Raw genomic sequence first — 27,543 nt, 5'->3', positions numbered from 1 at the left:
GATGCTGGACTCCCACATGGCCAACTGTAGTTCAAGTCCCAGACCTGGTGACTGGTGGCTTGCTTTCTCTCTTACCCCTTCTCTCTCTTTCTCTCTCCCTCTCTCTCTCTCTGGTCAAATTAATTAATTAATTAATTAAATTAAATTAAATTAAATAATGCTTTAAAAAAGATTTGATTTCATACATATATATTTCTTAGAAAACAATGATTGTGTTTTAATGTGTTCATAAACTGGAGGTACTAGCTAGAACAGGCAAGAGGTGGCAGACAGAATATGAAAGATGTATACATGCTCGATAGTGATGCTTTCCTTATTTTAAAAAAAAGAGAGCAGAAAAAAATGACTTTAGTGCCCTCTCTTTCCTTTTGCTTAAACAAACCAGATGTTTAGAAATACACCTGAGAGAAAATAACACAAGTCTGACATATGCAGAAGTGTGAAGTCTGAATTTGAAATAAATTTTTGATGCTGAAACTTCAATCCATGAAATTAGTATAAAATCAGGCTGGGAAAGGTGAGCGACCAAGGACTTTGGCAAAAAAACAAATTCAATGCTTTTTCACTAAAGTTTTTATTATCCACGGAACAAAGGACTACCCAAAATAAAACAGCCAAATGAAAAGGATATGAAGGAAACATTAATATCTGCTTTTCAAAAAAATGAATCACTATGAGAGCGCGTCGTTAGACATAGTCATCAGGTTATGGAGAAATCCCATAACTATACATAATAAAAGAGAGAGACTAAACAAGTACTTTTAAAGTGATTAGAAGGTAAGGGAAAAATAATGGACACAATGAAAAACAAGAGTTATTTAAAAGAAAACAAATACAAGTCCTGATATTTAAAAGCAGATTTTGTATTAAAAATAAAACTCTATAAAAAAAAAACCACATAGGTTTGTTATTTTATTTTGGAAGAAAAATATAAGTGACCTAGACTTTCTGAATGATGTAATCACCCAGAATGAGTTACAGAAAGTTTTACTGAGATACAGAAATAAAGAAAAATGATGTAATCACCCAGAATGAGTTACAGAAGGTTTTACGGAGATACAGAACTATAGAACCTGAAGCAAACATAAAGTGTACCAGAATAAAAAGAAATCAATCCATAGCTCAACTATGGAGGCCAGCAATAGTGCAGTGCTCTGCCAGGCTGGAAGGCATTTGGAAGATCTGAGTTTGACTCTCAGGTTGACCTGCACAGACCGGGCACAAAGGCACCCATGATCCTGGCTGGCTGAGAAAGGCGTGGGGGAGGAGTATGGCGTGAGACTCAGGTGAAGGTTTTTATTCTCTCTCTCCTCCTCTCTTTCTCTCTGTCTTTCTATTGTGAAATAGACAAATAAATAGACTTCTAAAAAGAAAGAGAGGACCAGCAGGTGGCATGGCTGGATCCCACATGGCCAATTCCAAAAAGAAGCAAGCAAGGAAAACATTGAAGAGTAATGCAAAAGTGGAATGAGTAGAAAACATTAGTAAGGCAATACACACACACACACACATACACACACACATGAAGGCATCATTTCTTACAAGTAACGATGTAGTTAAAGGAGTTAAGTAGAGTAAATACAGTTGTTTTCCTTTGTTCTTTCTTCCTTTCTTCTTTCCTTCTTTTTTTCTTTCTTTCCTTTCTTCCTTCATTTCTTCCTTCCTTTCTTCTTAATAGGTCAGAAAGTATGTGCACTCACCACAGAGAGATGGGCCGGGAAGTGAAGGGAGAGAGAAGAAAGAATGGACCTGTCAAGGGCAATAATCACACCACAATTTCTTCTTCTCCTCCATTTCTTTCTCCGTATCAGAAATTTAGACGTGCGTCCACACACATCCTGCCTGTTATTCAAACCGCCGGGTTCAGAACTCAAGCTGCCTGCTCAGTGACGTGGGATCTAGTCACCTTAACCACTAGGGCATGGACTGACCCAGACACAAATATATTTGAAAATAGTAATCTTCAAATTGGAATTAAAAAGTCCATGTATCTGCTGTTTCTAAGAAATAGGTATTAAAACTAAGACCATCCTCAGATAAAGGATTGATATTCAGAACACAGAGAACTCAGATGGTTCACCCGTAAAACAAGAAATAATCCAATTTAAAAATGAGCAAATGAATTGAACAGACAACTCTCCAAGGAAGACTTACAAATGGCCAAGAGCCATATGAAAAAAGACAACTTGTAGGGCTTGCAATAAGCCCACGTTTGTGTTGCAGGACACATGGAGTCACAAGACACCGAATCTTAGGTGCTTTGGTTCTGGGTTTCTTACCTTCTTTATTTAAGGGCTTTCTTACAACATATTGGTGGACATCATCTTCTTTAGACAGATTGAAAAGCTTTCAGATTCATCTAGCTTTCTTAGGTCCCAGGTGTCCAGGCACCATAGTACCAGTCAGTCCTGGAATATCCTTCCCTCCTTTTTTTTTTTTTTTTTTTTTTGTACAATAACCAAGTTGAGAACACTCAGATTGGCATCTACAATGCTACAATGCATGCCCAAACAGATTTGCACTTTCTTTCTCCAGTTCTTGGTCTGCAACATCTGTAACAAGAATGTCCCTTCCTCAGTAGCAGGTGGACACAGCGTGGGTCAGGACACCCTGCTTCCTGGGGAAACCTTGTTTGTCTTTTCCACCACTGAATCTGACTACATAACCTTTCCATTGTTCATCCAGAGCATCAGCAGCAACTTCTGTGGTCATACCCTTCTCATAAAAAGTACGAAGTTTATGTTCTTCGTCCACTTCAGTGAATTTCTGGCAGCCAGTGGCAGGGAAGGAGAGATTCAGCTTGAAGCTGACCTCCTCCGAGTTGCCACAAAAAAGAGAGAAAGCTTACTATTGTAAGGCTTTACATTCAGGTATGCATTTAAAAACAACAAGATGACAGTTTTCTTGATTACATTGGAAGCTTCAAGATTTCTTTTAACTTACAAGGCGTGAACACTCACTAAACAGAAACAAAGAGGGAGAAAGCACCCCCATTAGGGTGTGGTCACAGTGCAATCCCTTCTCCCTTGTTCCTTAATCCTGTCATGATTTAGGGCATGCACACACAGGTGCCATATTCAGGGGCTAGGACCTGAAGCAGAATTGGTTCTATGAGGATACCACTTGGCTACGGGACTCATTCAACATGTTTTTAAACATGTTTGACTTGTTTTAAAATATTAAAATCATTTACAGTATACTCTGTGATCACAGTAAAAATTAAATCAGAAACCACTAATAAAATACTAACTAGAAGAATCCCCATTTAGAAATAAGCAAAATACTTCTAAATAACAAATAGGTTGAATAAGGAATCATTATAGAATTTAAAAAGTATTTCAATTGGAAGCTAATAAAGACAAAAAATTTTAAAAAATTGTGGTAGACAGTTAAAACAGCTCTTAAAGATATACTCAGAGCCTTAAACACATAGATTAAAAAAAATGAAAGTTGAAAATGAAAGTTTAATCTATATTTCTATTCTAAACTGGCAGAAAAATAGCAGCAAATCTTATCAAAGAAGAGAAAAATTAATAAACACGAGCAAAAGTAAACAAATAGGAAAAACACATACAATGGAGAAAATCAAGCTGAAAGACATTTTATTTAAAAATACAAATTTGCAAGAATTTATTTACTAGGACTAGTTCAAAGAACAGAAAAATAAATAATGTCGTGAATTTAAATGGAGATAAAACTATAGATCATTCAAATATTAAAAGATAATAGAAGAAGATTATGAACAATTTTATACTAATATATTTGAAAATAAAAATGAAATAGTTATATGCCTTGGGAAAAAACTTTAAAATGTTAATATTTTAGCATGTATAAAGAATCTGAACTCATTTTTAAAAAGATTTATTTATGTTGGGTCCAGCAGTTGTCATTATTGCTACATTGCTAGACTCCCATGTAGTTGACCACGGTTCAAGTCCCAGACCTGGTGGCTAAAAATCACGCCAACTGCAAGTGCATGCATCCCCCCCAAGAGGAGAATAGGGGAGAAGGGACTGTGGCGTGGCCATCTCCCCTAGGGGGGTGATTTCTTGCTTTCTGTCTCTCTGTCTCTCCCTGTCTTTCTGGCAAGCACACGTGCCCTATAGCAAAAAACCTCTTCAAAAAAAAAAAATTATTCCTCACTAAAAAAAAATCCTTTTAGAGCTAAGAAAAACATGATCTTCCTAAACAGAGAGTGTATCCACAAAGAAATGAAACAAACATTCTTCTTAAAGATGAGCTATTAAACTATTTACTTCTGAGATCAGAAGAGATGCAAAGATACTCACTATGCAAGTTCTGTTCAACATTATAAGAGCAATGGTAGAGATTCATAACCAGGCAAGGAAAGGTCAGTGCAATGGCAGTTGAAGAAGGTAGATATTGGATGGCATGGAGTTTAAGGTAGCTGGGTCCCACAAGGCCAATTGCTCAGTCGATTCCCAGACCCAGTGGCTTGAAAATCACTCTGGGCGTGTATGCATGCATGCCCAAAATCCCAAGAGGAGACCGGAGAAGAAAGGACTGCATGGCCATCCACCTGGGGGATGATTTCTCATTTTCCCTCTTCTCTTTCTCAGACGAGCATATGTGAGAACATATAAACCAAGGTCTGTCATATAGCAAAAAAAAATTATGACATTACCATTAGTGGACAAGTTAGTTTCATTTTTACAAATGTACTAAACAATTGATTATTATTATGGTTTGGGGGGGTGGTTTCACAGTTGTTAAAAACCACATACATACATGTTCATAAATATATACATAATTTTGTATGAATCAATGGTTATGCCAATATAGGAAATATTTTTTAAAAAGAAAGTGGTTTTAGAAACTTAGCATAAAATTTCCAATTTCATAAACTTTGTAAGTATAACCCAATATTAAAAACTGATAAAAATCATACAAGAAAAGAAGACTAAATACCTACTCATGGTTACATATAGGTGTAAAACTTGTAACATGAAATATAGACAAACCAAATCATTCAAGGCTAAAAAAATAATAATAAACTAGCCAAGTCAATGTTGGCTTTATTCCAGGAATGCAATTGTGGTTTTATATTTTTTAATCAATTAATATTATGCACCACATCAGCATATGAATAGAAAACATATGGCCTTCTGCATCCATGATTGTTTTTTTGGATAGAGATTTTTGCTATAAGGCTCAAGCACTCATTGGAGAGACAGAGATTGAGAGGGAAAGTGAGAAATCACCCACAGGAGTGTGGCCACACCACATGCCCTCCTCCATTCTTCTCCTGGGATCTTGGGTGCACACACACAGACACTCACACCAGGCACGATTTTCGAACCACTGGGTCCAGGACTCGAACTGTGGTCAGCCATGTGTAAGCCCAGTTATAAACTGCTATGCCATCCCTACATCCTAGGATTAAAAAAAAAAAAAAATTCTTGACAGTTTAGTAAGATAAATTAACTTCTTAAACTTAATAAAAGCCACCCAAAAAAAAGAAAACCTTAGAGAGAGAAAAACATAATGAAAGCTTTTTTTTTTTTTTTTTTTTTTTTCAAGCTCAAGAACAAGACAGGGGAGGTCATGATTTCCATTTCAGTTCAGAAGTGTATACAGGGACAAACTATGGCAGTAAGCATGAATAATAAACACAATATTTAGGACTGAGAATTAAAAACTAAGACTTATTCACAGATGACAAGACAGGCAAAGTACAAATGAATACTACAGATAAAATACTATAACATAAAATATTATAAAGATTGTGAAGCACAAATCAATTTATAATCAATAGCACCCATAGTGCAAAATAATTTTCTAGAAATCAATAATATTTAAAAGAATAAAAGACAATGAGCAAAGTGTGAGAACAGTTTCTTTACAGAAAAAGGAACACTAAAGGCCAGTATATATTTTTAAAGTTGTTTAATTTTCCCAATCTCAAGTAAATATGAATTAAATCAATATAGATATTTTCACTTATTGGCTGACAATACAACTAAGTTCATGTATTGGGAAGAATTAATCACAATGGGCATTCTCATACATATTTGATGGGAACATCCATTAGTAAAATCAATTTGAAAGATAATTAGATGGTACCTCATAAAATTAAAATGTCTGTAACTTTAGACAAAGCAATTCAAATTTCTGGAAATTTATCCCATATTAACATATGCAGGAACAGATAAGTATAGATATTCATTCTTCATTTATTATTTTTCTTAAATTGCCAAAGGCTATGCATACTTTCCAGAGAGAGAGAGAGAGAGTACTCAATGGGTTACAGTCATACTGCAATTCCTTCTCTTCCATTTCATCATCCTGTCAGGATTTGGGGCATGCACACATATACCACAAGCATGTTTTTCAAGCTGGTTGTACCCAGGATTCAAACTGTTGTTAGCCAAGTGGGATCAAGCTCCCTCAATCAGTAGGCCACAGGGTGGCCCAGTAATTAAGTGTCTCTACATACTTGCACTTTTTCTAGGTACAACGAAATTACCAGAGGAAAAAATAGAAACAAAAGCAGTCTAAAACCTCTAGATGAGAAATTTTTAAAAATTATTGTCTTCTTCCACTAACTGGAGAAAGAGCAACACAGCAGTTAAATTTAATTTTAGCCAAAGGAAGTTCCAATTATGTTACATTGATGGGGATTTTAATGGCCACCATACTAAATTTTCTGAATATAACAGTTATATCTTGAAAAATTCTCCCTAGCCAGTGAAATATTTTTCATTTGGAGTAGCCAAGTGATCTGTCTTTTGAATAATAGTAAATACAGCTCACATTTATTTTTAGAATGTCAGAAAACAGTCCAGTTGACAATATTAATAGAGAATCCATGATCATAGAAGCTTTCATGTCAAGTATGACAGCCTTCTAAATTACTTGCTGAAGTTGACCTGCACACAAGCTTAGATGAACTAATTTAGTCAAGTTAATAGTGAGTGTAAAGGTGAGATCACTCTCTGAATTTGTTCTTACTACGGTACAAATCTTGGAATAAAAAAGAACTACTATTTAGTAGAGAAAATCTCACCTATTCCTGAAACAATCTAAGAAAATAAGTATACTTACACAAAGTTCAGAAAAAGAAACTTCTATCACATATTTAATGTCACTATGCACAAAAACACAATGGAGGTTATTTTGATTTATATTCAGATGAAAGGAACTGTTATTAATAAGGATGCCAAATGAATAATGGCTTTGGGAAAAATCCAACTATAAAGATGGTATTTGCAACTAGAAATATTAAGTATTTTCCCTAAATTCAAGATAACTTTTTTTTTTTTTTTAGAGAGAGAGAGAATTTTGCTATAGGGCACATATATTCACCAGAGAGCCAGAAAGCATGACGACACCATAATCCCTTCTCCATTCTCCCCTCAGGACTCTGGGCACACACTCACATGCATACTTGCCCAATTTGAGTGTCAAGCCACTGGGTCTAGGACTCGAACTGCAGTCGACCATGTGGGAGTCCAATGCCTTAACCACTACAGCATCTGCTGGTCCCCTGAATTCAAGCTTCAATTCTTGAAATCTAGGACTCGGATAAGAAATAGTTACATGTGTTAATCCATCAAGAACATATTGGTCGAAAGGGAACTGGTATATACACCCACAAGGTCTCTAGTTAGATAAAAATAAACCCAGTAAATAGCTGCCATTTATTGAGCAGAGGCTAACACCTATGATACACGGCATTAGCTATTTTAAAACATTATTTCATTTGCTGCTCACGAGCCATGTCAGCAGTCAAATGTGCATACTTCAGTGTGCTAAATCACTACAATTTTCCAGAACTGGAAAGAAAATTTTAGCTTATAAACCATTCAGGGTCAGAAGACATATTTTCTACTTGTGTATTTCTTTTCAGTACCTCATTAGAGAGCATGCTGGGTCAGCAGGTGGTAGGGGTGTTAAGGTGCTGGGTCCCACAGGGCTGTCTGCATGGTTCAAGTCCCAGACTCAGTGGCTTCAAAATCATGCAGAACGTGTGTGTGCTCAAAGTCCTGAGAAAAGACTGGCGAAAAAGGGATTTTAGCATGGCTATTCCTCCATAGAAGAGTGATTTCTCATTTTCCCTTTCTTTGTTTCTCCCCGTTGAGGACACAGCACTCTATGGCAAAAATCTAAAACACAAAACAAAACTTGTTTCATAGGTTAAAAGCTTTAAAAAAAGGGTATCAATAATTTTCAGGCTTTTAGTCTTTCAATTCCTCAATTCAAATAATAAAGAATAAGAAGGCATAGCTTCCATTCTTTTTCAGACACTTAAGAAACAGTAGGGGGATCAGCAGTGAGCGTAATGGCTATGTCGCTGGACTCACATGTAGTGGACCGAGGTTCAAGTCCCAGACCGGGCAGCTTAAAACTCATGCCGGGCATGTGTGAGTGCATGCCCAAGATCCCAATAGGAGAATGGAGGAGAAGGGATTGTGGCATGGCCATCCTCCTTAGGGGGTGATTTCTCACTTTCTGTCTCTCTGTCTTTCTCTCTCTGTCTGGTGAGCGTATGTGCCCTATGGCAAAAACCTCTAAAAAAAAAAAAAAAAAAAAAAAAAAAAAAAGAAGGTTAAAAAAAAAAAAAAAAAAAGAAACAGTAGGTTAATAAGTAAAAAAACAACAAAAAATAACAACAAAAAAACCTTGTATATTTTAGATTGCTTTAACAAATATTTATGCATGTGCTATTATATTCTGATGATTACCCTTGGTATTAGAATCTGCCCACATCAAGGTCTTTACATCAAGCATCAACAAATGTATGCATCCATGTGTGTATGTGCATTTGCTGGGGAGTGAATGCATAGACAAATCTAATGAATAAAATCATCGTATCTATGTGTATAGGGTGGATACATTTTTCCCTCCCAGAGAGACAAAAAGACAGGAAAAAAGCACCTCCTAAGGGAGCATGATCATGCTAAAATCCCTTTCCATTTCTCCATTCTATCGGGATTTGAGGTACACATGCTCACATGCCCAGCATGGTTTTTAAGCTATCATGGCCAGGAATTGAGCCACAGTTGGCCAAGTGGGATTCAGTTTCCTTAACCAGTAGGCCACAGGGCTAGCTCCTGGATAAATGTTAACATATTTATTAGTACTGTCTTTTTCCTCTCCTGGATTTTAAATTTCTTTCCTGCCCCTCCTTCAAGAAAGTAGCAAGTCCCTAACTTCATGTACTCAGGATACGAATATATAATAACTGGAGGGAAATGGAAAATTATTTGCCTGAATTCTGAACACATATTTTGTAAATCTTGGATGTACAGAGCAAAATGGTTTTGGTGGCATGATAATGAAGATCTCAGAAAGCAAGTTTGGATTCCCTAGTTGGTGGGGCCCAGACCTATAGACCCAAACAATGATTGCAGCATGCCCCAAGGCCTCAAGGAAGAATAGCTGTATGGGGGTCATCAACTCCAGCAGAGATCTGACAACCAATCATAGCATGGGAGCTTTAAAAAGTACAAGACAGGGGACAGCAGGTGGCGTGGTGGTTAAGGTGCTGAGCGTCCACATGACCAACCATAGTTCCATCCTATACCCAGTACTTAAAACATGCTGGGTACATGTGTGAGCATGCTCCAAATCCCAAGGAGAAGGGCTTGCATGTGGCCATCCTCCATGGAGGGATACTTTCATACTTCCCCTTTCTCTGTCTCTCTCAATCTCTCTCTGGTGAATGCATACCCCTATGACAAAAACAGAAGGAAAAAAAAGTACCACATAAGTAGACCTCTCTAGGTGCAAGCAATGAGAATGTCAGTGTGTACCGTTACAAGCACCAAAACTCAAGTCCTGTGCCTTGAACACCAAGTAAGCCTCAGATGCTGAAGGGACATGAGGTGTGGGAAGGAGAACCGACCACACTGGACATGGAATTTCCTGTGAATTTAAAAAGCTAACAGATGACATTAAAAACAAGTGTTAAAGTAAGTAATCTTTTGCACACATCTTGGCTTACAGACTGTAATTAATACCTGCTTAGCTGTGAAAAATTAAAAGTATGTGTAAAATACATAAAAAGGAAGACAAGCAAGTGATTAATGTGTCACGGAGAAGGTGACATGTAGGCACTGTTTGAAAGATAAGTGAAAGGTTTCTTAGCAGTGGCAATAGCGCATGAAAAATGAGATATCTCTCTAACACCTAGGTACCGTCAGCGATCCATTAGGATAGTACTGGGATATTAAAATTCACGAACATCTAGTTTTAAGAGATGTGGGAGGCCAGCAGAAGGCATGGTGGTTAAGGCAGTGGTCTCCCACATGGCCCACTGAGGTTCAAGTCCCAGACCCAGTGGCTTAAAAATCATGCCAGATGTATGTGCATGCATGCCCAAATCCCAAGAGAAGAATGGGAAAAAAGGGATTGCAGTGTGGCCATCCTCACTCAGGGGTAACTTCTCACTTCCCCTCTCACTTTTATTTATTTATTTTTTTGAAGAGGTTTTTGATATAGGGCATGTGCGCTCGCCAGAAAGACAGAGACAGAGAGATAGAAAGCGAGAAATCACCCCCCAAGGGGATGGCCACGCCGCAATCCCTTCTCCTTGATTCTCCTCTCAGGATCTTGGGCACGCACGCACACGCGCCCAGTGTGAATTTAAGCCACTGGATCCAGGACTCGAACCACGGTCGACTACATGGGAGTCCAGCGACATAGCCATTATGCTAACTGCTGGTCCCCCCTCTCACTTATTTTTGTCTGTCATACTCTCCAGTGATCACATGCACCCTATGATGAAAACCTAAAAAAAAAAAAATTAAAAATGAGAGAGAGAGAGAGAGAGATGTGGGAACAATATGAAATGTAACATTCTTTACTATCGGTGGTTCTCAAAAGAGGTCAAGGGCCTACTAGAGATTCCAGTACTTTTTCAGGGTTTCCACAGGTTAAAAGTATTTTTCTTATAATAATAAGGCATTATTTGCCTTTTAAAGTCTTCCCTCTCACCAGAATGCTATGGAAGTTTCCAAAGACTTTCCAACATAAGATATTGTGACAGACTGAGTGCAAAAGCAGATATGGAAAGGCAGATGCTAAAGAGATTTACAAAAATGTAAAGAATCACACTCTGCTCACTGCTCTGTTTTAAAATGATCATTATTTAGGGAACCAGCAGTTAGCATAATGGCTATGTCGCTGGACTCCCACGTAGTCGACTGCGGTTCACGTCCCAGACCCGGTGGCTTAAACTCACGCCAGGCGTGTGCGCGTGTGTGCCCAAGATCCCGAGAGGAGAATGGAGGAGAAGGGATTGCGGCGTGGCCATCCCCCCCGGGTGGTGATTTCTCGCTTTCTGTCTCTATGTCTCTCTCTGTCTGGCGAGCGCACGCACCCTATAGTGAAAAACCTCTCCCCACCCAAAAAAAATTATCATTATTTATAATAATATCTTGTTTATGCTTTTTGCAATGAAAATGTTTGAAAATGTCTTCTTAATTTCTAATATGGCAAATAAATACTATTAGGTAAGAGGTACAAAAATAAAACATAAATATCTTGGGGGTTGGTATCAACAATTTCTGATAAAGTGATTTGAGATCGAAAAGTATACGTAACCCATATAGAAACCAAATATGTGCTATGCATATTGGCTTTGTATTTCTTAATCATAAAATATGCTAAATAAATAGCATGATAAACATAGAAAACTATGAAGTATCTGGTCATGTCTTTCTTTTCTCTTAAATTTCCAAAGATTGTGTGCTTGCCAGAGATAGACAAAGAGCGAGAGAAGGAGAAAGCACTCCCCAGCGGCCATGTCACAATCCTTTCTCCATCATTTCTCCATCCTGTGGGGATCGGGCATACTCATGCCTGTAATGTATTTTTCAAGCCTCCAAGCCTGTGGTCAGCCATGTGGAATCTGGCTCCCTTAACCAGGACAGGCTCATGGAGCATTTTCTTTAGACAGAGTTCACAATTTTTTAAAAATTATATGAAATATTCAATGCTTCATTTTATAAAAAGCAGTATTCTATATTTTTATCTAGTTTTTATTTTATCTATATACTGTCAAATTATTTAAATTATTTCACCACATTAGAGAACAAATTAACATCCATGGAAGCAAATGTAAGAAAAATTAAACAAGAACAAGCACCTAAAAAACTCAACTACTTAATACTCATGAAAGATGATTTAATTGATAAATAGTAGTTTCTGAGTATCAAAGACTTTGTTACCAAAAAAATAAAGCTTGCTGTATCACCACATGAACAGAGACCATCCAGTGATGAAATAACCGATATGAGCGTCAGAGCCAAGAGGACGCACAACATTTGAAAGAAAATTGGAAATACCAAATGTTTTACACAATACAAAGTGACATGATTTTTACTAAGGCATGAAGTGATTTTTTTTTTAACTGTAAAAGTTTGTTTTTCTTATAAGCATATCATAACATAAACCTTTAGTACCATAGACAACAGTGAGAAATACTACAAAATTCTGATCTGAGGATTTATTTCATTTCCTTCTTTTTTTGATACATATGGTGCCTTTAAATAGTGACTGGTAGTGTGGCAGAGACTGCAATTTGTCTTTCACACTTCAATTCCCCTTTTCTCGGTAATAATTTAAATGCTGTGAATGTAGACAGTCCACCTGCATCGCACACACCAGGCTCCCTTGCAGTTGGATGTGACTATAACTATAGAACAACATTTTAATGTGGTGCACATGAAAGTGACGTGTGCTACTTCCTAACTGGTCTCTTATGATCATATTCTTTTCAGAACTTTCCTGTGAAACTGAGTATCAATGTACCTATTTCAGACTTAAATTATTATCTTAGCCATTGTCTTGTTGGGCTCTTTGTTATAGACATTAGCATTACCTAATACAAAGAAATAATTGTCTCATGCTTATCCCCTTGTAGTTTCAAATAAGCCCCCCTTTTATAAGAGAGATTTTTTTTCCCTACAGGGCACATGAGCTCACTGGAGAGACAGTGAGAGACAAAGAGAAAGAAAGTGAAAAATCATCCTCCGTGGGGTTGGCCACACCACAATCCCTTCTCCATTCTCCTCTTGGGATCTTGGGTACACATGCACACACTCCCATCATGAGATTTTTAAGATGCCAGGTCTGAGACTCAAACCATGGTTGACTATGTAGAAGACCGGTGATGTAACCATTATGCCATCTGCTGGTCTCTTAACTAGCTCTTTCAAAGGTAAGACATCTCAGGCCAGCAGATGGTATGGTGGTTAAGGTGCTAGACTCCCACATGGCCAATTGTAGTTCAAGTCCTGGACCTGGTGGCTTGCTTCTCATTTTCCCTCTCTCTCTCACCGTTTCTCTCTACTGAGTGCATGTGTTCTATAGTAAATTGAATAATAATAATAAGTTAAGTTAAATTTTAAAAAGGAAATGCCATCTTCCCTCAAATAATCACACATTCATTCCCCATTGATTCTAGAGCATCCCAGTCTGGTTGATCACAGCACACTGTTAAAACTTCCATCCAAAAAATCAAATGCCTAAAAAAATGGATTTGTAAAATGTGATATCTGCAAATAATGAAATACTATGCAGCATATAAAAGCTAAAGATACATGCAACAATATGAGTGAATATCTGTATATATTTTATTACAGAATATGTGTGCTTGTCAGAGAAAGAGTGAGAGAGAAAAAGAGAGAAAGTGAAAAATAACTACTCCAGGGGAATTACCAAGCCACAATCCCTCTCTTCCATTCTCCTCTCAGGATTTTGGGCACGCACACATGAGGTTGGCATATTTCTCAACTCATCAGGTCCAAGACTTGAACCACACAGTTGGCCGTTTGGGATCCAGATACTTTAACCACTAAGCCACCAGCTGGCCCCATGAACGGATCTCATAGATACAGTATTAAGTGAAAATAACACCATACAGTTCATACCCAAAATCAGCTATATGAAGTTCAAAACAGCTGAAATTAAATATTATTTAGGATTACATAGATTTCAAAATTCTGAAAGCACGAAAATTCTTCTCATTTTGTGGGATAAATTCAAAAACAGAAACTAGGTAAAGGCAACCCCCTTTCTTACATCCAGAGAGAAAAGGCTGGGCATCTCTGCCTCCATGATCACAGCTACTTAATTACCTGAGATTATCTGAGGGGGCAACAACTATGGTCATTTATATAGAGTTCATGTCACATTTTTGACTGTATGCTAACATTCAAATTCTGTTATTAACTGAAAAAAATACTGAGACATACATGAGTGCATGCCGCACTTTTCGTACTAACACAGAAATTACCACAGAGCTTCCAGCATTCATTATTCTCCATGAAATCAAAACGATAATTGGTATTTGAAATGAACTAACATGAGATACTCACAGATACAGTCATTGTCATCTCAAAACCTTTTAAATATTCCTACCCATAATGTAAATTTGATGGCTTTCCTAATGCTGAAATGAAAAGATTCTTTATGGCATTTCAAAGGAGCTGTCGTGTCATGCTATACAGGAAAGAAAAACAAAAGAATCAGGTCAATTGGTAACCTCAAGGAGATCTGAGGTACTAAATGAACTAATATGTAAAAAATTTAAAACAGCTCCTTTATTGAAAACATATACAAAGAGTGCAGCTACCTGAAACTCTTTCTTCAGTTTACCAAACGTCTTAATTTGAGTTTCACTAAAGCATAGTCTTGTATATTCAAGATAAGAATATACAAGACTGGGCCACTAAGTAACCACTAAGTAAAATTACTGCCATCTTTCACTTCTCCACGCTTTGTGTTAACTATTAAGTTTCTCCTTGGAGTAATAAAACCTGCAGATTTGTCACTATCAAGATAGGAACATTTTCACTGTTAAGTGACTATCATAGGCAACCATGTTCTTCTGTGATGGCAACAGGAATGACTACCTCAAAATAGGCCTTGCTGGGACGAGCAGATGACTGGATTTCTGCAAGGCCAACCACAAATTGAGTCCTGGACGTGGGAGCTTGAAAATCACACAGGGCATGTGTGCATGCATGCCTAAAATCCTAAGACAATAAAAGAGAAAAGATTACAGCATGGTCTTATCCCCAGGGAAAGAAGGGATGTGAGTTCTCACTTTCCCTCTGTCTCTCTCTAGTGAGCACACACATCTTACATCAAAAACGGAAAGAAGAAGAAATGAGAAAAGAAAAAAAAAGAAGCTCTGCTTTCTCCAACTTTCTCCATAAATCTTCAGGGCTCTAAGCACACAGGCAGACACAAAAGCAGGGCAGGTGTGTGGTACTCTCAGTAGTAATCCATCTGACTTTGTGGTGTCTCTAACTCTCACCAAACCCAGGCCCACAAACGTAGGTTTGGAGTCTTCTTGTCCTAAATCTTACCTTTTCTTTTACCTCCATTTGTCAGCCACCGGCTGTAACAATAAAAGTGTGTCTATTTTTTCATTCTGGGTGACATATGAACTGGATGTTGTTGATCTGAATCTCATCAAAGTTGCTATTTGAAGCCAGCACATGGTGTGGTCATTAAGGTGCTGGACTCCCACATGGCCAACTATGGTTTGAGTGTCCTAGACTTAGAGGCTTGAAAAATCACACCCGGTGAATGTGCATGTGTGACCAAAATTCCAAGAGAAGAATGGAGGAGAAGGGATATTGTAGCGTGGCCATCACCCCCTGGGGTGTAATTTCTCACTTTCCCTTGCTCTACTTGCCCCAGGTGAGTGCAAGCACCCTATGGCAAAAACATTAAAAAGAAAAATGCTATTTAAAAATGAAAGAAAATATAGGCCTGGATATCATTTTATAAAGGCACTTCAAACCTTTCTTTTAGCTGAAAAATAAAACTTGCAAAACAGAATGTAGTTTTCTTTTCTTGTCTGGTCTCAGTCAGATCTTACACACAATAAATATAGAAAGAAAAATTACAGAAAGTGTTGCTTTTTTTGTCAGCTAAGAAAATAAAAAGTCTCTGGGGGTTTCTCTCCTCTTTCCCCTTGGTTTCTTCTGTCAAATTTTATAATAAAATCAATCACAAAAATGAAAAAGAGCATATATTCTGTTACTACTGATTCTTGAGAAAAGAAATATCTAAACCTTGTGTGGTGCTTTGGGTATTACTTAGCTCATTTTATGTCTTTGATTAAGGAAAATAAATATACTAAAATCTAACTCTGAGACGAGATAGTTTATAACAGCACAGAATTTGACTTAATTTGGTTTTTGATTTTGTTCAAGGCAGCTAAGTAACCAAAAGGATTTCACCAATCACCAGGAATAAAGGCTTTGATCCTAAGAACAAAAGAATAGACAAGCTGTTTTGCACCATTTTCTCTCTGCTATTCAATATAATTAGATTTTTTATTTGCACCACCTTCGTCTTCCTTTATTTTCCCATAGTCTCTTCACTTTACTTTTCTTTTAAACACATTTTTTAAATTTCATTTTCCCTTCATTTATCTGAGGGAGTATTTGGGAAAAAAAATAATTCTGAGAAAACATAGATGATAGCTCAAAAAAAGTGTATTTTTATAAAAAAAAAAAAAAACAAATACTTCTTTTAAAGCATTACTTTGATATACAATTGATTTTTCTTTCCTTATATAATAAATTGCTTGTTCATAAACTTCATAAAAGCTCATTCCAAAACTGACCTTTCATTCTGGCATCTGTTTGTAATCTCATGCTTGCAAAAATGAACATTTTCATTTTCAATTGTATGTATTTAATGTACTCTTTAGTCATATTTTTCTTTTGGAGCGTAATAGTGCACTCAAGCTTGCCATGGAAGTGCCATTAGCTTGAGAATGGCAGAAAGGATTCATGACTTGAAATTTAGGATACATGAAAAGCATTTCACCTATGGGCAAAATTGTTGCTGAATATTTTCCGTTGTAGGAATGGCATATGTTTTCTTTAGTGAAGGAGGTGCTTTACAGGGACAGTGTATTATGGTTCACTTGTATACATTTCCTCCAAACAAATGAAAGAGTGATGCATTATGCTGTATCTTAAACTGCAGAAAACAGTCCACACATACTCAGTTTGCTTAAGAATACACTGCAATTGAGGCACAGAGATTTTGGAAGCATCATGCATTTTAAATGTTTTGGTGATTATTTTGTAAATTTTCAAAATGAAATGTTACCTTTGAGATGTTAAATCAAGGGAGGAAAAAAAAAAAGAATGTCTTGGGACCAGCAGATTGCATAATGGTTACGCCCTTGGACTCTCACATAATTATGTGGAAAGGATATCCACTTTTTAAAAAGCTTTGAGGGATCAGAAAGTGGCATAGTGGTTTAGATCTCTGGACTTCCACATTGTTAACTGTGATCTGAGTCCCAGACTAGGCAGCTTAAAACTCAAGCCAGGCATGTATGTGTGCATGCCCAAATTCCCAAGAATGGAGAAGAAGGGATTGCAGTGTGAAGAATCCCCCTTGGGGCTGATTTCTCACTTTCTGTCTCTGTCTCTCTGGTGAGTGCACATCCCCTGTAGCAAAAGTCTCTCTCAGATAAAAAAAAAAGCTTTATTGATATAGAAAAAAATAATACTAATAATATCTTCTCAAAAAATTGTGGAGCATAACATGTAATTTATTCTCAGTAGCTGAAGTGTGTTTAAATTCCATTTTTAAGATTACTAAATAATAATATACTTTATGAACTGTCTATGTATTGACAGTATAGTAACTGTCATAAAATTATCCTGCTGAGTTATTAACCCTTAAGAACATGTCATGAACTTCAGCCTCACACAGGAGAGGAGTCCTGGCTCTTGCCCGTCGTAGGTGAGGTTAAGATTTCTTAAAGCTGTTCTAAAAATGCATCGTGAGGTGCTTTCTGTGATAACTTAGGGCAAGTCCTCAGGATTTCATCAGGAAAACAGAGCCATATTTCAGTTGAAAACTATGAATTTGTGCTATTTAGCAGTAAAGGGAATCTTTGGATTTTGTGAATGCATTGCATAAATACAGAAGCAGGATGTAGAATTAATGTTTGTGTTACAACAGTGCATACATATAGAACATGCATGTGCATATATACGTGTGTGTGTGTGTGTGTGTGTGTATGCCATGTTTGTAGTGCTAAGAATGGTTTCCAGTATTGGGAAGGTAAAATTTAAAAGATACTCAAATATGTAAGTCCTTAAAAGTACATCTCTAAATTACTAGATGAACTCTGCTTTGTAAGGAGGTAAACAAATAGTTCATCTGAAACATCGATATCATCAAACTTCTGAGAAAAGCCAACCTAGAGTAAATATTAAATTTTTAAAAATCTTAAAAGGCTCAAGATGTCTTCCTCATCTGGAGCTCGTTACTCAGAAAACTCAGACCCATCCAGCAAAGAGTAGCAGCTAGGAGACCAGGGTTCTAATTGCCATTTTGCCATTATCTCGCTTTGTCACTTAAAACAAATCAATCAGCCTATCTAAACCTTAGGTACCTTCAGTTTAAAATTAAGGAAATAGATGAGATGATTTCTATGGTTCCCTCTCGCTCTCATGGTCCACGGTTCTGATTACATTCTGGCTTGGAACCAAAAATCTTTAAGACAAGATAAGAGGCTACCACTTAACGACGCTGTGACCTTTATTAATGATATGCTGTAAACTTACAAGGGACAAAAGCTTGAAGGCAGTGGAATGAAAGGCCTACCCTTCCCCCAGAGAGCTGCCTGGCTCTTTCCTTTCTTTCATTCAGGGCTCTGCTGAAATAACCCCACCTTGCAAAGCTTTTCCCGAACCTTCGTCTCTCCACTCCCTCATCATTCTCTGCACTTTACCATATTTTTATTTTTCTTTCTAGAACTCTCTGCTATCGAATATTCTCCATTTACAATCAATCATATAAACTCCATGACAACAGTTCATTTTTGCTTTTCATTTTGTTTTAATTCATCGTATTGCTTTAGAACGGTGCCTAGCATCCAGAAGGTGTTCCGTGAGGTTTGTTGGCTGAATGATTGATGGTTTCAACAGCAAATGAACACATGTGACTGGATGACAGAGGTATGATGGCATTGTGGAGAAGGAAGTGAGGCGGGAAAGTAAGCTTGAACATGGGCATGGAAGGGTTGGTATAACATCCCAAGGCTGGGCTGGCCAGGGACACCTTCCATAGTGATGGAAATACTCTCAGACAGTACTGGCTAATTCAGGAGGCGCTGTTCACATGTGGCTTTTGAGCATTTGACATTAGACTAGTGTGATTGAGGAACTCAATTTAGTTTTAATGTAGTTTACTTTTAAGCTGAAAAATCCATGCACAGCTAGTAGCTGCTCTACCGCCATTTTGCCCTTATCTCACTTTGTCACTTAGAACAAGTCAATTAGTCGATCTAAATCTTAGGTACCTTCAGTTTAAAATTAAGGAAATAGATGAGATGATTTCTATGGTTTCCTCTAGCTCTCATAGTCCATGGTTCTGATTACATTCTGGCTTAGAACCAAAAATCTTTAAGTGCAGTTTCTAAGTAATTCAAAACTTACTCCAAACATGATGCGACACCATGAGAAGTTTTGTAGTAGGAAAAAAATGTGAGAAGAAGAAGAAAAAAACTATAACTATATATATCTATATATCTATATATCTATATATCTATATATCTTCTGTGAGAGAGCACACAGACAGGCACCCTGAACAGGATCTCCATGCCACGATCCACCCCCATTCTCATTGGCCCAGGGCAGGGGCACACATATGCATTTGACATACTCTGGGAGGTCCCTGGACATGAACCCAGCACCTTTCCCAAATAGATCCAGTTGTACTACCATTATGCCACTACTTCCTGGTCCCAAGAACTGTGTTTCTGAAAAATGATACTGAAAGTAATGTTTAGAATTGAAGTAGTGAGTAATTGGAAAACAAAACGGTCAGATAGAAACTTGTAAAATTCAGGATGTGAGGACCTGAGGGCCTGAACCAGGGAAGTAACAGTATGAATGGAAGAAGTGGAGGAATTGGGAAACCAACAGGAGTTTGGTTTTTTTTTTTTTTTTGCTATTATAGATGATTACACAGACAACACTATCAGTAACAGAAGAATCCAGGTAGTGAATCAAAACCACAGTAGTACTAAGAGAAATTCACCATCAAAAATTCAGTTCATTTTGAGTACCTTTTAAATCCAGATACTTAAACCCTCAGTTACAATCTAAATATTAGATACATTAACTTAAAAGCGAAAAGAAAGAAGAAAAGGAGGGGGAAGGAGAAATAAAGAGGAGAAAGAAAAAGCTTTCAGTGCTTTCCAAGTTGATAAGAAAAAAAAAATGTAACTAATACAATGTTGACATTGAATAGAAACTGTTTTTAAGGCTTTGCACAGAATATATGTGAAATCTTCACAAATTTCATGGAAAATACACATTGGGAAATCACAATGCATGGATTTCAAAGTTTTTTGCACCAGAATAAATTTACACTTAATTCAAAGCACAAACTTTCTGAAGTCCCCTCATATAGCTGTGTGTGTTTATGTGTATGTGGTACATAAATACAATCTATTTACGTGCACACACAGACACATAGAGTTTGGAAAATCATTGACAATGTTATCATTAAAGTCTACTCTTTCATTCTTACAGAAAGCCACCTGGGACAAGCAGACACATGCTCTCATTTTTTTTTTTCTTTAATGAGGAATACATTTTTATTATAAGTTTATGTTTAAACAGTGAAACCCTTTCTATCACAGCACAAGGAAGACTTCTCCCATATTGGCAACTGTTTTTATATGGTTGGCAGGTTTCAATGGATCTGAACATGAATAAAATGTAACTACTCCACTGGCTCAACAAGCTCATGAACTTCCGCTTTTAAAGCTAAAGTAGAAAATAACTGTCAGATGTAAGAAAGCCAAAGAGTGATTTAATATTTCATCAACAAAGAAGCCTTGACCCTTATTTGCACTATTAAAATCTTAATATAACAAAGTCATATAATGGGACCGTTAGAATTTAGAAGCAAATAAAATTCCTTGGCAGATGAAGGATTTTTGCCATCTGTATCTTAAAGCAGGAGGAGGCATGCTCTGTGTTCAGGCTCTGTAATACATACATTAAAGTCAAAGGGGCAACTATATATCCCAAGCTAAGAAAAAATTAAAAGAAATTCCTTCAGGGCTCATGTTCAGAATGAAACTGTCTATATTTTGAGAAATTCTACTCTCTATGGACTTTTGCTAATGATTACAACAGCAGGAGATAGAACCAAAGAAACTGAAAATAAATTGAAAAGCACGATTTCAAGAGAACTCCCAACACCCCGTAGAATGACATAGATTTACTCAGATTTCAGTCTATAGCAACTGGCAGGACATGTATTGGCATGGCAGATGTACATCCTCAAAACATGATGGGGTATAATTCATTTGAGAAATTGACACATACTGCCATCTTATCTATTGTTTTCCCTCTGAAAGAAGATGTGATTATAAGGTTAAATGAATTATTTTAAAGAGAAGTATGTATATTAGGGTTTCAAATCTAGAAACTATTGCACATTTTCAAAATGAGACATACTATTCAAAAGAAGCCATAGGTAGGAGCATATACAGAAAATGACTTACTTAGTTGACAGAATGGCTTATTTTGAACACTCAGTTTTCACCAAAATTCATTATTATATGGACATTATAATGTCTAATAATAATTTAAACACTAAGTTGTCAAGAGCCCTAAGATAAAAGGCAAATGGAAATTATAAGATCATAATCATATTTATCCAAAGGAATGAGACATTGCATTTTTAAAAATTTTCCCCCAAATCTCATCTGTTCATTATACTATTATTATCCCTTTTTATAAATAAGGTCACAAAATCAATGTGCCTTTAAAAAAAAAAAAATCTTCTCTAGCCCATCCCATCATCTCATCATAACTTTGTATCCTTCATCTTCAGTCTGGAGATAGAGGGGTACTTGGAATCACTGACTCAGCTTTTAAAAATAACTTAGGAGACAGAAGGTTGTCATTTGCCCATTACAAACAAACAGTTCTGATTTTCAAGGTTCTAACACAATTTATAGATAGGTGGATAGATAAACAGATGGGAGGGTGAGAAATGGGGAAGGGTGACAGAAAGGGAATTAAGGAGTAAAGAAGCAAAACATTTGAGGGACACAAAAATGGAAAATTATCTGTTGATGAAAATGTGTATAATAATATCTTGAACTGGACTAATACACAGAGTATTTATGCTGGGGAAATTCATTTTGCAAACTGTAATTATAAACAGTGATTGAATGTATAAAAAATAAATAAACGGAACCAGGAGATGGCATAATGGTTACATCTTTGGACTCCCATGTAGTCAACTGCAGTTTGAGTCTAGGACCTGAAGGACTAAAACTCACACACTGGGCATGCCCAAAATCCTGAGAGGAAAATGGAGGAGTAGGGGTTGTGATGTGGCCATCTCCATGGGGTGGGGGGTGATTTCTCACTCTTCGTTTCTCTGTCTCTCCAGTAAATGCATATGTCCTATAGCAAAATTCTCTATAAAAAAATAAATTAATTATTTAAAAAAGAAAAAACAATAAAGGTTAAGGAAGCTGTATCCTACATGGCAGACTGTAATTCAAATACTGACCCTAGGAATTTGAGAAACACACTGAGTGTGTGTGTGTGTGTGTGCCCCAAATTCTGACAGGGTGGAGAACTGGAGAAAGAGGAATTGCAGCATGATGTGGGGTTATGGGGTCTTTTCTCTCTCTCACTCTGTCTCTCTTGTGAGTGCACATGCCCTCTGGCAATAAAAAAAAAATCAGGTTTCAGGACCAGCAGTTAGTGTAATGGCTATGTCGCTGGGCTCCCATGTAGTTAACCACAGTTCAAGTCCCGGACCCGGTGGCTTAAAATACACCGGGTACATGTGCATGTGTGCCCAAGGTCCTGAGAGGAGAATGGAGGAGAAGGGATTGTGGCATGGCCATCCCCCCAGGGGGTGATTTCTCACTTTCTGTCTCTCTGTCTCTCTCTGTCTTTCTGGCGAGTGCACGTGTCCTATAGCAAAAACCTCTTTAAAAAATTTAAAAGAAAATTATATCAGGTTTTTAACATCCTTGCTACGTTCATACTCATCCACATTTCACAATGCGATCTATGTGCCCGAGACAGTTTATAATTCCAAGGTGCATACTGCACCTTTCATTCCTTTTTCTTTCTATTTAAATACTGAAAGCCAGTTTTTAGCCCGTCACAGGCACACAGAATAAAAGACTACATTCCCTAGCCTTCTTTGTAGCTCGGTGAGATGTGAGTATATTCTGGTCAAAGAGGTTAAATGGTGTTGGATGCTGACTCAGTCTCCCTACAAGGGAAGGCTATGTCTTTTCCTTTCTTCTTCCTTTTTGCTCCTGGCAACATGATTATGATGAACCCCTGGCACTAAAAAATGTTGGACTTCTGGGAACAGTGGCCCCCCTGGGATGGCAGACTGATATCCAGACAGAGGCAGGCTGATATTGTAGAGCTCACCACTAGGCTTCTTCTCCTAGAGTGAAGTAAACTTTTCTTTTGTTTCAGCACTTGTATTCTGGGTAGCTAATCTAATCTGATTTGACCCAGCCTTCTCTGATGAGGCCCAGTACTGTATTACAATGCTGCCATTTAACATTTCAAAACATTCTCTAGCTTAACCTGTTTGAAACCAAATTCCATATTTGTCACCCCTAAATGTCTCTCTTTCCTATATCTCATTTCAAAATTCCAGTATTTACCTACTTATTCAAGAACTACATTATCCCAGATGCATTCTCTCCCATTTGTATTATAAAATAACCAACAATACTAAGAGTAATCAATTGTGGATTCATCTGCTGAGTTTACCATCATTACAGCACTTTGATGGTACATATCTCTTACTAAATTTTAAATATTTCAGTAGGACTTTTTTTTTCTTTTTTAGAGAGAGTGATTATTTTGCTGTAGGGCATGTGTGTGCTCACTGGAGAGACAAAGAAACAGAAAGTGAGAAGTCACACCCCCACCCCCAGGAAGGATGGCCACACCACAATTCCTTTTCCTCCAATCCCCTCTCAGGATGTTGTGGATGCACGCACACGCACCTGGAGTGAGTTTTAAGTCGCTGGGTTCGGGACTCGAACTGTGGTCAACTACATGGGTGTCCGGCAATGTAACCATTATGCCATCTGCTGGTCCTCAGTGGGACTTTTTTGTTTTTATTATTTTTGTTTTTTGCCATAGTGTATTGCTGGAGAGAGACAGAAAAAGGGAAAGCGAGAAATCACCCCCCAGGAGGGATGGCCATGCCACAATGCCTTCTCCTCTCTTCTCCTCTTGGGATGTTGGTCATGCACATACCCACACCCAGTGTGAGTTTCAAGCTACCAAGTCCAGACTCAAACCACAGTTCGTCATATGGGAGTCCGGCACTTTAACCACCACACTACCTGCTGGCGCCAATTTCAATAGTATGTTTTATGATAGTGAGCAGTGGTATCAATATTTTTGTTGTTTTTTTGTTTTGTTTTGGAGAGGTTTTTGCTATAGGGCGCGTGCACTCGCCAGAAAGACAGAGCGAGACAGAGAGACAGAAAGTGAGAAATCACCCCCCGGGGGGATGGCCACGCTGCAATCCCTTCTCTTCTATTCTCTTCTCGGGATCTTGGGCACGCATACACACGCGCCCGGTGTGAGTTTAAGCTGCCAGGTCCGGGACTCAAACCGCGGTCGGCTACATGGGAGTCCAGCGACATAGCCATTACGCTAACTGCTGGTCCCCCAGTGGTATCAATATTTTGATAAGCAATAGTGATGTCTAAACCCCATAGACAATAGAAGTAACAATTATTCTAGCAGTAGGGTAAACATAGATTTTAAAAATTATTTTATTTAACTATTTATTTACTTATTTTTTTAAATTTGACCAGAGAGGGACAGAATGAGTGAGAGAGAGGGAGAGGGAAAGTGAAAAAGCAGACCACCAGGCCCGAGACTCAAACCACTGTCAGTCATGTGGGAGTCCAGCACACCTAGCCACCATGCCACCTGTCAGCTCCTAAACATAGATTTTAATACTACTGATAGGCAGTCTCATCCAATAACATTATTTAATATTTGGATTGGATACTGCAGAAAATCAATGAAACACTCTGGTATATTTAGCGATATTTGGTACTGGCTGAAGGATTCAACCTGTATATTGATACATTCATTTTAAAATCAACTTTATCACAATGGAAGATCACATGTGAATTCCAGAGCTAGCAAGTAATTATTTCCTCACAGAAACATTTTGCCCTCCCAGCTAAGGCAAAGTATCATCATGTGAAGTCACTAAAATAAAATAATTAACTGTTCAAATTACAGAGCAGTTTTACAAAATTGAATTTGCTTTATTTGAGTTCTGGTTGAATTTTTTTTTTTCCTGTTTCCTCTGAAACTATTGGGTTTTAGAGAAAGGCATGATGCATTTTTCTATGTTTTTCTATGCCAAAATGCATCACGACTTTCCCAACCACCCCATATAGTCATTTACATACAAGTCAATGATACAAAACACACAGACACACATAAACACAAGAGCAGGAGAAGCAGCAACCGCAGGTGGGATGTCAGGAAGCTCCCTGGCGAAGTAAATGGCTACCTGGCACCTGACACAGCACCGTGAGGAAAGCCAACGCCGAAGTGTCCTCAAGTGAAAGCCAACAGCCAAGTGGCTCCCTGCAGAGCACTGGGTTTCTCAGACGCTGGAGACACTCGCTAGGGGAAAGAACTAAAGCATCTGGGCTAAGAACGAAGACAGGGAGCCGTGTTGAGAGGTAGGATAGGTGGCTTCTGTCATCTTTTTTAACCCTCCCACCAATTCTAAAAGTACTCCTCTCTCCTCAACACACATTCGCTCTGGAGCCTTGTAACACTGGGTCACCGGGAACAACTGACAAGGGTGGAAGGAAATAAGAGAACCAAATAAACACAGGATGTTTAATGTGAAAGTCTGCATAGTCAAAAAAAAAAAAAAAAGCCAGGAAGAACTCCCCAGCCCATTGTCTATGCTCACCTGCAGGAGATTATGAAAATACAGGACAAGTATGACTTTAGGAAAATGAGTACAGGGTCATTAGACTCTAGGCCTGGATATTTTTTTCTATTCATGACACCGTGCATGTGTGCACACAGGAGAGAGAGAGCAAGAGAGAGAAGCACCTTCCACTCAGTACACAGATGGAGACATAGAATCAGAACGCCGGAAGATTGTTCAAGAGAAACGTCAGGAACTAGAAGAAACAAGATGGCTTCAACCCTGGGAAGAATTTCTAAACTATTCAATAAAAGTCACTCTTCAGTCAAATAGGATGTTGTACAACATTTTTTGGAAATGTAGACTCTCAGAAATGTAACACCTAGAATCCCCTTCTCATGTAAGTTTCTGGAGGATGTCTTCACCTAAAATAAAGGAAAACCTTAAAAGAAGGATATAGGACAGACTGAGCACGGGAGAAAGGCAAAAAGGACGTCTGGGATGATGGTGACAAGTTCTGGATGGCAGCTCCCTGTGGTTTACAGGTCAACTGAGGCACAATAGAATAAAAGCTGACAGGCAAAAAAAAAAAACAAGGAAAAACAAAAGAATTTAGGAGATTACCTGATTGTTTGTACTGAGCGGACTTCACAATATTTTTGGAGTGTTGGAGTGATAACTATATGCAAATTAAATACATCATAGAAACAAGTTATTCATTCTAGATAACAAAAGTTGCTCAAGGGAGCAATTATAGTCCAAGTATAGTGTTTAGCTCAGATAAAAGTACATTTGCATACCATAACAACATAAAAATTACGTATTGCTCTAACCAAACAATACAATAGACTTTATTGAGATACAGGGGTAGAAGTGTGTTTCCACACATACAAGTAGATAGCTAAAAAGTTTCCACTTTGTAACATGATGAGATACATAACACTTAAAAATGGAAAAATGAAGGAATAGAAATATCAGCATGCTCCTTACAAAGTTATATACAAATATCAGAAGAAATCATTTACAGAATGCAAAATACTTGACCCTGAGGACTGGGTATCTTGATAGGGAAGGCAGGAGCTGTAGATATCTGTTCTTGTATGTTATACAATTTGGTAAAAAATTATAGTCTACTACACTGGAAAAATTAAATTAAAAAGTCATTATTTTCAGGAAACTGAAACAATTTGAAGTATGTTAACATCTCAACCAACCAGGGGCTGGCAGGTAGCGTGGTGGATAAGGGTGCTGGACTTCCATACAGTAGACCACGGTTCGAGTCTCAGACCTGGTGGCTTGCTTTCTCAGTTTCTCTCTCTCTCTCTCTCTCTCTCTCTCTCTGTCTTTCTGGTCAAATAAAAAAAAGATGAATGAATAAATAAAATTAAATTTAAAAAAATCTCAACCAACCAAATGTTGATATTTCTTAGGAGAATAAATGATATAATTAAGTGATGTGGATCTGTCTACAATTTAAAGCTTTGAAAACTACTGATCTTGGGGCCAGCAGGTGGTGTGGTGCTTGAGGTATTGGACTATGACCTGGTCAACTGTGGTTCAAGTCCTGGACCTGGTAGCCTGCTTTCTCAC

At 37.6% G+C, this 27,543-nt stretch overlaps 1 pseudogene; it reads right to left on the bottom strand.

The window, feature by feature from the left end:
* The window catches only part of LOC102493403 (40S ribosomal protein S6-like), a 195,650-nt pseudogene extending 176,394 nt beyond the window's left edge, over positions 1 to 19,256 (bottom strand).
* Between the last annotated feature and the right edge of the window lie 8,287 nt (positions 19,257 to 27,543).

This window comes from Tupaia chinensis, unplaced genomic scaffold (assembly GCF_000334495.1).
Source record: "Tupaia chinensis unplaced genomic scaffold, TupChi_1.0 Scaffold000370_1, whole genome shotgun sequence".
Taxonomy (NCBI): Eukaryota; Metazoa; Chordata; class Mammalia; order Scandentia; family Tupaiidae; genus Tupaia; species Tupaia belangeri.
Note: the sequence above shows the minus strand (reverse complement) of the source record. Positions and strands in the feature narration are given on the sequence as shown.